At 50.3% G+C, this 10,324-nt stretch overlaps 1 protein-coding gene across 2 annotated transcripts in view; it reads left to right on the top strand.

Annotated features, from left to right (window-relative positions):
• The first annotated feature begins 6,161 nt into the window (after positions 1-6,161).
• dapk2b (death-associated protein kinase 2b) overlaps positions 6,162-10,324 on the top strand; it is a 172,353-nt gene continuing 168,190 nt past the window's right edge. For both annotated transcript variants that reach the window (XM_038784219.1, XM_038784218.1), the window contains exon 1: positions 6,162-6,207. The gene's annotated coding sequence lies outside the window, so the exon portion shown is untranslated. The remainder of the gene's footprint in view (positions 6,208-10,324) is intronic.

Here is a 10,324-nt window from a genome sequence, read left to right as displayed (position 1 = left end):
GTGGGTGATACTGGGACGGTTCAGATTTGGGCGGGGCTTTATTGACTGGGTCAGGTTGCTGTATCAGGCTCCTGTGGCGAGCGTACGGATGAATAGGACAACTTCGGACTATTCCGAGTTTGAGGGCACTGGAGAAGTTTGGATTGGCAAGGGGAAACAAATTCAGGTACCTGCAGGTGCAGGACTTCCTACGTAGACAGGTATCAACCTTCCCACTCCTACCGCTAAGGGGGATTCAGGACAGGGTAGTTTCGAGAAGGTGGGAAGGAGAAGGGAGCATCTCTGACATTTACAAGGAACTTACGGGGTCAGAGGAGATGCAGACCGAGGAGCTGAAGCACAAGTGAGAGGAGGAGCTGGGAGGAGAGATAGAGGAGGACCTTTGGGCGGACCCATTGAGTAGGGTCAAAACGACCACAACTTGTGCCAGGCTCAGCCTGATACAATTCAAGGTCGTTCATCGGGCTCACATGACAGTGGCTCGGATTAGCAGATTCTTTGGGGTGGAAGATAGGTGCGCAAGGTGTGCGGGAGGACCAGTGAACCCTGTCCACATGTTCTGGACATGTCTGAAGCTCAGGGGATTTTGGCAGGGGTTTGCAGATGTCATGTTCACGGTGTTAAAAACAAAGGTGGCGCTGAGTCCAGAGGTGGCGATTTTCAGGGTGTTGGAAGACCCGGGAATCCAGGAGGAGAAAGAGGCAGACGTTCTGGCCTTTGCTTCCCCGGTAGCCCGGAGACGGATACTATTAGCTTGGAGGGACTCAAAGCCCCCGAAGTAGGAGACCTGGCTATCGGACATGGCTCGCTTTCTCTGTCTGGAGAAAATTAAGTTCACCTTGAGAGGGTCAATGTTAAGGTTCGCCCGGAAGTGGCAACCGTTCGTCAACTTCTTTGCGGAAAATTAATTGTCAGCAGAGGGGGGGGGGGGGGGTTAGTTTAGCTTAGAGTAGGGGGTTAATAAAGGTGGGACCTCTAAGGGAGGGAGACGGCTTTTGCACTATGTTTATAAATTCATGTACATTGTTTATTTGGTTGTTGTTGTAAAACCAAAAATACCTCAATAAAACGTTTACCAAAAAAAATTAGTTGAACTCGGTACGTGTGAACATCGATAGAAAACCTGAAGACATCAGCAGCAGAGCTGTGTTGGCTGTGATCTGCTGAAAGGCTGAAGTGAAACTGATTGCATGACACACTTCCCCTCGAGTGATGTCATGCTGCAACCCCTTAAAGGTATATTACAACAGTTGCCACCTGAAAAATTGTAGCCATAGTGGGATGTAGCCAAAGGTGGCAACCCACCCTTCTGTTTTCCCGGATTATTTTCGAAAACAAAGTTTGCCTGCCCTGCCCTTCAATGTTTTGGCTACCAATTTGGCAAACTGGGCGAGAGTAATGGAAAATTCTTCAAAGATTCCACAATGTTTGCAGCTTTTTTTTCAGACACTAATGTTTGGATTTGCCTCAAGGCCGTGCTGACGCCATATAATTCTGATATTGCGCGAAGTATCTCCAAAGACATAGGAACAGAAGTAGGGCATTGGGCCCATCGAGTCTGCTCTGCCATTCATTGAGATCATGATGGATCTCATCTCCACTTTTCCAGCCTTATCCCCATAACCCTTAATTTCATTACTGATTAAAATCTATCTCATTCTTGAACATACGTAACGACCCGGCCTCTGCAGCCCTCTGCGATAAAGAATTCCACAGATTCACTACCCTCCGAGAGAAGAAATTCCTCCTCATCTCTGTTTTAAATGGGCGACCTCTTACTCTGAGAATATGCCCTCTTCCTAGAAGCCGAGGGTCTATCATCTTCTCCCCTTCCTTCCCATACTAGGCTTCCTAGGTTTATGATATGAAGACTTCCTGCACTTTGCAGCTGGTTAACAATTACTGTGCTTTGCAGCGTGCTGGATCTGGACTCCCTTCTGTTTCTAAGGGCCGTCTTCAGTAAGGCAGAATGCGCTGTGCGCCCCTCACACTATGCACCAGGCAGAGCGAGGAGCCCGTCCACTTTAAAAAAAAAATCTTTATTGTCACAAGTAGTCTTACATTAACACTGCAATGAAGTTACTGTGAAAAGCCCCTAGTCGCCACACTCCGGCGCCTGTTCGGATACACGGAGGGAGAATTCAGAATGTCCAATTCACCTAACAGCACGTCTTTCGGGCCTGGTGGGAGGAAACCGGAGCACCCGGAGAAAACCCACGGGGAGAACGTGCAGACTCCGCACAGACAGTGACCCAAGCCGGGAATCGAACCTGGGACCCTGGGGCTGTGAAGCAACAGTGCTACCCACTGTGCTACCGTGCTGCCTATTTTTCCAGTTACGCAGTTCGATCAATCCTCTATCAGCAAACCCTCAGGTTACTTCTCACGCTTTCCCAGGGCCACTTCAATGGTACAACTAGTCCTCCACACCTCAGGAAGGACATACTGGCACTGGAGCGGGTCCAGCGGAGATTCACACGGATGATCCCAGGAATGGTAGGCTTAACATACGATGAACGTCTGAGGATCGTGGGATTATATTAATTGGAGTTTAGGAGGTTGAGGGGAGATCTAATAGAAACTTACAAGATAATGAATGGCTTGGATAGGATGGACGTAGGGAAGTTGTTTCCATTAGCAGGGGAGACTAGGACGCGGGGGCACAGCCTTAGAATAAAAGGGAGTCACTTTAGAACAGAGATGAGGAGAAATTTCTTCAGCCAGAGAGTGGTAGGTCTGTGGAATTCATTGCCACAGAGGGCGGTGGAGGCCGGGACATTGAGTGTCTTTAAGACAGAAATTGATAAATTCTTGATTTCTCGAGGAATTAAGGGCTATGGGGAGAGAGCGGGTAAATGGAGTTGAAATCAACCATGATTGAATGGTGGAGTGGACTCGATGGGCCGAATGGCCTTACTTCCGCTCCTATGTCTTATGGTCTTATTTCATGGGGAGGAGAGTCACCTGGAGACACTGTCGGCTGCGAAACACTTTCATGAAGCGACTTTGGATCTTTTGACCGGATTAAAACAAGCCTTCCTTAAAACACCTTACTCAAAATGCCTATTTGTCAGGAAATGGAGCATTGCACATCAGGACCAGGGCGTTGAAATGTATTCCCCAAATATAAACCCAACTGCGCAAGTCAAGCATAGTCTCCTCTGCAGAGACGAGGGGAGTCTTTCTCTCTCAGACGGTTGTGCGACTCTGGAGCTCTCTGCCTCAGAAGGCGGTTGGGGGTGGCGGGGGGGGGGAACTGAATATTTTAGGGTGGAAGTACTCAGATTTTTGTTAGGTGAGGGAATCGCGACAGCTCAGTCTCCTGAAGTGTTCTTGTTAAAATAGTCGCTGACATTGTAATGCCACTAGAGGGGGTAGTTTCAGCCCAATTGCAGCTCCGAGTCACTGGGGACAAGATTCAGCACCTATTGTGTAGAAATCCTATGCATTCCAGACTCTGCAGCGGTAGAGATGTAAAACCGGTCGTTACTTAAAAGAATGTTGCAGCGTTTATACACTGGCCAAAATCTCGATCAGTTTCCCATTGAACCTCTAGCCAATTGAGTAATTAAACTTTGTGTCTCATTCTGACCTATGACTCACTGGAGAAAAACTATTTTGGGGAAAAGGTAACCTTGCTGAGGGGGTTTTCGCAAGAGCGTTGACTTCGAGAGTGCAGAGAAGAGAGGAGGCAGTGATTGTTCACAATAAGTCAATCAATAAATGACCATATGGAAATTTATTGAATGGAAAATCATGACGAAATATTGTTTAAGGTTCGCTGTTACCTCAAAAAAGCCATTTGTATTTTTAAAAATTCATTGGCAGCACGGTGGCACAGTGTTTTAGCTGCCTCACAGCGCCGGGGACCTGGGTTGGACCCACCTTGGGTCACTGTGCGGAGTCTGCACGTTCTCCCCGTGTCTGCGTGGGTTTCCTCTGGGTGCTCCGGTTTCCTCCCACAGTCCAAAGATGTGCAGGTTCGGTGGACTGGCCATGCTAAATTGCCCCTTAGTGTCCAAATTTGTGTACGTTAGGTAGGGTTACGGGGATAGGTCTGGGAAGTGGACAGAGATAGGGTGCTCTTTCAGAGGGTCGGTGACGACCCGATGGGCTGAATGGCTTCCTTCCGCACTGTAGGAGTTCAAGGTTCATATTGTGGGCCATACAGACAAGGCCACCATATATTGTCCATCCCTAATTGCCCTTGAGAAGGTGGTGATGAGCTGCCTTCTTAGACACCGCCATAGTCCATGAGGTGTGGGTACACCCACCGTGCTGTTAGGGAGGGAATTCCAGGATTTTGATCCAGCGACAGTGAAGGAACGGCGAGATATTTTCAAGTCAGGATGGTGAGTGACTTGGAGGGGAACTTGCAGGTGGTGGAGTTCCCAGGTATCTGCTGCCCTTGTCCTTCTAAATGAAAGAGATCGGAGGCCTGGAAGGTGCTGCCTAATGAGACTTGCTGCAGTGCATCTTGTAGATAGCACACACGGCTGCCACTGTGCGTTGGTGTGGGAGGGTATGAATTTTTAAGATGCCAATCAAGTGCTTTGGTCTGGATTGTGTCCAGCTTCTTGAGTGTTGTTGGAGCTGTGCTCATCCAGGCAAGTGGAGAGTATCCCACTACACTTCTGACTTGCGCCTTGTAGATGGTGGACAGGCTTTGGAAAGTCAGGAGGTGAGTTACTCACCATAGGATTCCCAGTCTCCGACCTGCTCTTGTAGCCACAGTATTTATGCGGCTGATCCAGTTCTGTTTGTGGCAATGGTATCTCCCAGGATGTTGGTAATGGGAGATTCAGCGATGGGAATGGGGTGGGGTGGAGGAGGGGGGGGGGGGGGGAGTTACGATCAGATTAGCCATAAGGCCAAAATAAATAGGAACAGGAGGAGGCCACTCAGCCCCTCAAGCCTACTCCGTCATTTAATAAGATCATGGCTGATCTAACATTCACTAAAGCCCACTTTCCTGTCTTATCTCCCAACCCTTCATTCCCCGACTGATTAAAAACCTCGGCCGTGAAAAGGTTCAAGGACTCGCCCTCCGGGGTAAAGAAGATTCAGAGCTCTTTGAGAGAAGAAATTCTTCCACAAATCCATCTTATATGAGCTCCCCCTTATTCTGCGACTCCGCCCTCTGGTCCGACACTCTCCCATGAGAAGAAAGAACAAAGAAAAGTACAGTAAGAATTCTTACTGTGCTCACCCCAGTCCAACGCCGGCATCTCCACATCAAAGAAAAGTACAGCACAGGAACAGGCCCTTCGGCCCTCCAGGCCCGTGCCGACCATGCTGCCCGTCTAAACTGAAATCTTCTACACTTCCGGGGTCCGTATCCCTCTATTCCCATCCTATTCAGGTATTTGTCAAGATGCCCTTTAAACGCCACCATCGTCGCTGCTTCCACCGCCTCCTCCGGCAGCGAGTTCCAGGCACCCTCTGTGTAAAAAAAACCTGCCTCGTACATCTCCGCTAAACCTTGCCCCTCGCACCTTAAACCTCTGCCCCAAGTGGAGACATCCTCCCAACATTTACCCTGTCTAACCCCCTAAAGAATCTTACATGTTTCAATCAGATGGTCCCTCATTCTTCTGAACTCCCAGCTGTCCAAACCCAATCTGTTTAATCTTTCCTGATGTGGCCGTCCCTCCAGGCCTGGGGATCACCCTCTGGGCGGCAGGGGAGCACAGCAGTGGCTGGCACTGTGGCTTCACAGTGGCTGGCACTGTGGCTTCACAGTGGCTGGCACTGTGGCTTCACAGTGGCTGGCACTGTGGCTTCACAGTGGCTGGCACTGTGGCTTCACAGTGCCAGGGTCCCAGGTTCGATTCCCAGCCATGGGTCACTGTGGGGAGTCTGCACGTCCCTCCCCCCTCTCCCCAGTCACTTTTGTCACAAGTTACTTGGTGACAATGTAGCAAGAGGCTGGTTAGGCGCGTTCCCGCGCGGGGAGCAATGCGCGCACCCGCTGGGGGGTGATGAGCGCGCGCTCCCGGAGAGTGGGGATGGCGCGCACCCGAGACAGTGCGCCCCCCCCCCCCCCCACTTTCTGGGCTAGACGCGCGCTCCCGCGTGTATGCGCGCGCTCCCGCGACAATGCGCGCTCCCGGGGATCCGCGCGCTCCCGCGGGGCTCCTCTATAAACTCCCGCACTATGGGAGCTCGCGCTAGTCGCTGCCGGGGAGCCGAGCTGAGCTGAGCTGGGTAAGTCTGAGGGCTCCTCGCCCCCCCCCCCCCCCCCCACTCTAACCCGGGTTAATAGTTTCACTAGTTTAATGGGTCACCCCCTTTGTTAAATCAACTGTTACCGTTTCTTAACCGGTATAACTAGAAGTGACAGGGAGCCAGCTGGAGGTGAGTAACTCTAAGGGTGACCCCCACCCCCCCCCCCCTCTCTCCTGTCCCTGAAACTTCTTTTAGCTATTTAAAAAAATCTTTAATATTAAATCCCAACTCAGTCAACCCAATCCCAAACCATCCCTCTTGACCTGTGCAGAGTGTGTGCCCACTTTTCCTTGTCTTGAGCTAAATTTCAGGATGTTTTTTTTTTAAGGCTTCAGAAATGTGTTTATTTTTTTTTTGCATTAATTAAACACGAATTCTCTAATGCTGCTGCTCCTTGGGTGCTGGATTCCAGCTGGGGTTTGATCTACGATCCCACAGGGCTTTGAACCTGGGGTTGTGGACCCATGATGACCCACAGCGTGTTTCAGTCAGATCGCTGTGTGCCTTTTAATGACTTTAGTGCCATGGTATCTGACTGCTGGTGTATACTCGTAAAGGTTCCGCACCCATGACTGTGTTCATCTGAGTAGTTGGTAAACTATGATAAGCATCAGGACGTTGTGTTGCCTGAAGAGTTGGTGTCTGACTTCACTGATTTGTTTCAGGAACTGTATTAAGGAATTTCCCTGCCCAGGGAAAGGCAGAAACCTTTTTTCTTGGCTCTGAGGGCTCCGGAGACTGTTGACCTCTTCCTGCTGAGGTGTCCAGTACCAGTAACCCGATGTGGTTATAGCAGAAGGATTAGCACATTGCTCTGCCCCTGTACTGATAATTCAAAGATTAAAAACAACCAGTGCGAGTGGTTTGGGGGGGGGGGATCGTGTCCTGTGGTGGGGGGGGGGGGGGGGGGGGAGATTTCTGGGAGAGGTCGGTGGTCCAGGCAAGAGGGGAGAGGCGTCCGACCATCAGGGATGAAATGAATGAAAATCACTTATTGTCACAAGTAGGCTTCCAATGAAGTTACTTTGAAAAGCCCCTAGTCGCCACATTCCGGCGCCTGTTCGGGGAGGCTGTTACGGGAATTGAACCATAACTGGCCTGCCTTGGTCTGCTTTCAAAGCCAGTGATTTAGCCCTGTGCTAAATAGCCCCTAAACAACAGGGAAGGGGTGAAGGTGAAGTTTGTGCCTTGGGGTGGGGGGGGGGGGGGGAAGTAAGGTGAAGTATGTCCTTTGGTCCTTGCTGGGGGTTGGGGAGGAGCTGAAGGTGTTCCTTGGGGGAGGGGGTGGGGAGGTGAACTGCACCTTGGTGGGGGGGGGGTGAAGAGGGAAGAAAGGGGGTTGGGAAGATGACGGGTCCCTTGGGTGCCACAGTGGTTAGCACAGCTACCTCAGCGCCCAGGACCTGGGTTCGATTCCGGCCTTGGGTGACTACCTGTGTGGAGTTTGCACCTTTTCTCTCCGTGTCTGCGTGGGTTTCCTCCGGGTGCTCTGGTTTCCTCCCACAGTCCAAAGGTGTGCAGGTTAGGTGGATTAGCCCTGCAAAAATTGCCCCTTAGTTTCCAAAACTGTGCAAGTTGGGTGGGGCTATGGGAATAGGGCAGGGCAGAGGGTCGGTGCGGACTCGATGGGCCGAATGGCCTCTTTCCGTACTGTGGGGATTCAACTGACCATTTAGTCTGTGCGTTTGGAAGGCCTGTGAGTTGCTCTTCACCTCTGTCCATCACTATCCATTAGCCCAGCTCACCTGGGAAATCCAAATATTTCTAGAATGTTCCAATTGCTGAACCTTACTCTGTCGGAAGGTGCGTGCAAGTAAACCACCCAACTCCTCAACGATAGGATAGGGGTGAATGTAGCTGTTACAAGGGGGCATAACTATAAGGTTCATGGTGGAAGATATAGGAGGGATGTCAGAGGTAGGTTCTTTACTCAAGAGAGTGGTTGGGGTGTGGAATGCACTCCCACCTCTGGTAGTGGAGTCAGACACTTTAGGAACTTTCAAGCGGTTATTGGTTAGGCATATGGAGTGCACTAGAATGATTGGGAGTAGGTTGATTTGATCTTGGTTTCAGACTAGTTCGGCACAACATCGTGGGCCAAAGGGCCTGTACTGTGCTGCACAGTTCTATGTTCTACGATAGCTGCAGCAAAGAGAGGAAAATGTGTGGTATTGGGAGAGGATGGGGGTTAAAAGCAGAAAGCCCAACTATTGTTTCATTAAAACACCGCTGGGGAGAGCAGAAAATGCAGAGTTCCCCGTTGCTAAGCGATATTGTGCTCCTTATGTTCCGGATAACGTCCAGTGGAAAATTAATTCTATAAACTACATTTGAGTTCTGTAAACATGAGTTGATCCGGCTACAACTAGCAAACGTGATGACAAAATATACACTTCTGCTGATCTTGACCCACCTGTTTGATATCGACAGGTGTTAAACTCTGGCCGCAGTGTGGGGGCATTTGATGATCAATTTATTATTGAGCATTAATATCAGATTGTCACAGATACAGATTTCAAAAGAATGGCCGAGGTTAAAGGAAGAAAGTATTTTGAAACATCTGTTTCTACCAGAATAGGGCGGCACATTGGTTAGCACTGCTGCCTCACAGCGCCAGAGGCCGGGGTTTGCTTCTGACCTCGGGTGATTGTTTGTGCGGAGTTTGCACACGAAATGAAAATTGCTTATTGTCCCAAGTAGGCTTCAAATGAAGTTACTGTGAAAAGCCCCTCGTCGCCACATTCCGGCACCTGTTCGGGGAGGCTGGTACGGGAATTGAACCGTGCTGTTGGTCTGCCTTAAAAGCCATCGATTTAGCCCAGTGTGCTAAACCAGCCCCCACACGGTCGAGAGATGTGCAGGTTAGATAGATTGGCTTTGCAAAAATTGCGCCTTCGTGTCCAAAGGTTAATTGGGGTTGTGGGTGTTGGTGGGGGAGTGGGCGTGGGTAGAGTGCTCTTTCGGAGGGTCAGCGCAGGCTCGATGGACCAAATGGCCTCTTTCTTCACTGTAGCCATTCCCCGATTCGAAGAATCTGCACTGGACAATGAAAGTGTTCAGCAGACTTCTGCTTTTGTGTGTACACTGGTTCCTCACGCTATTTCTTTTTTTTAAATGTTGCCATTCGCAGAATTTAACTTCCCAAAACTCAAGATTGGTTTTTTTTTTGGAAGATTTGTGCAGTCTCGTCTGCAATGCATACCAGTGGAAACCATTCTCAAATGTGTAATGTGCTAACTGGCTGCTCCTGTGCCCCAGTGGTTGTGGTTTTGGGGTTTAACGTGCTGCTTCTGAATTTAACATGCTGGGGGGGGGGGGGGGGGGGGGTGGGGGAATTACCCTCTTTGAAAATTTGCAGGGAAAACGCTTGTGCATTGTTTCCAAGCATGCTTGGTCCGTGTTGTTGAGGCCCACGTCCATTCCTGCGTTACCATCGCAGTCGATTATTCCCATGCCCTCCCATTCCTCTTTCATCACTCCAGTCTTCCGAGCAATACAGACTCTGGCCTCCGGATGTTTCAGCTTTAAACCTCTCGTGTCACCACCCTGTCTCGGACACCAGCTCCCCCAACTCTGCCAAAGCCGCCTGGCCCCTCTGATTCTGGCTCCCTGTGACCTCCTTCACCCCACCAGCAGCCGCCTTGCCTCCAGCTCTCTGAACCCCCTTTGCTGCGGCACGCTCTCCTTCCCACATTACCATCTCTCCTCCTTTTAAAACCCCCTTTAAAATCGCCGCCTTCTGCCCCAAGCTTCCGTGGTTTGGCATCCTCACACCTCTGTGAAGGAAGGCGCGGTGGCTCAGTGGTTAGCACTGTTGCTTCACAGCGCCAGGGCCCCAGGTTCGATTTCCGGCTTGGGTCACTGTCTGTGCGGAGTCTGCACGCTCTCCCTGTGACTGCATGGGTTTTTCCGGGTGCTCCGGTTTCCTCCCACAAGTCCCGAAAGACGTGCTTGTTAGGTAATTTGGGCATTCTGAATTCTCCCTCTGTGTAACAGGTGCCGGAATGTGGCGACTAGGGGATTTTCACAGTAACTTCATTGCAGTGTTAATGTAAGCCTACTTGTAACACTAATAAAGATTATTATTAGTACTAGA

This window comes from Scyliorhinus canicula, chromosome 24, assembly GCF_902713615.1.
Source record: "Scyliorhinus canicula chromosome 24, sScyCan1.1, whole genome shotgun sequence".
In the NCBI taxonomy this organism is placed as follows: Eukaryota; Metazoa; Chordata; class Chondrichthyes; order Carcharhiniformes; family Scyliorhinidae; genus Scyliorhinus; species Scyliorhinus canicula.
This window is presented reverse-complemented; position numbering and strand designations above follow the sequence as displayed.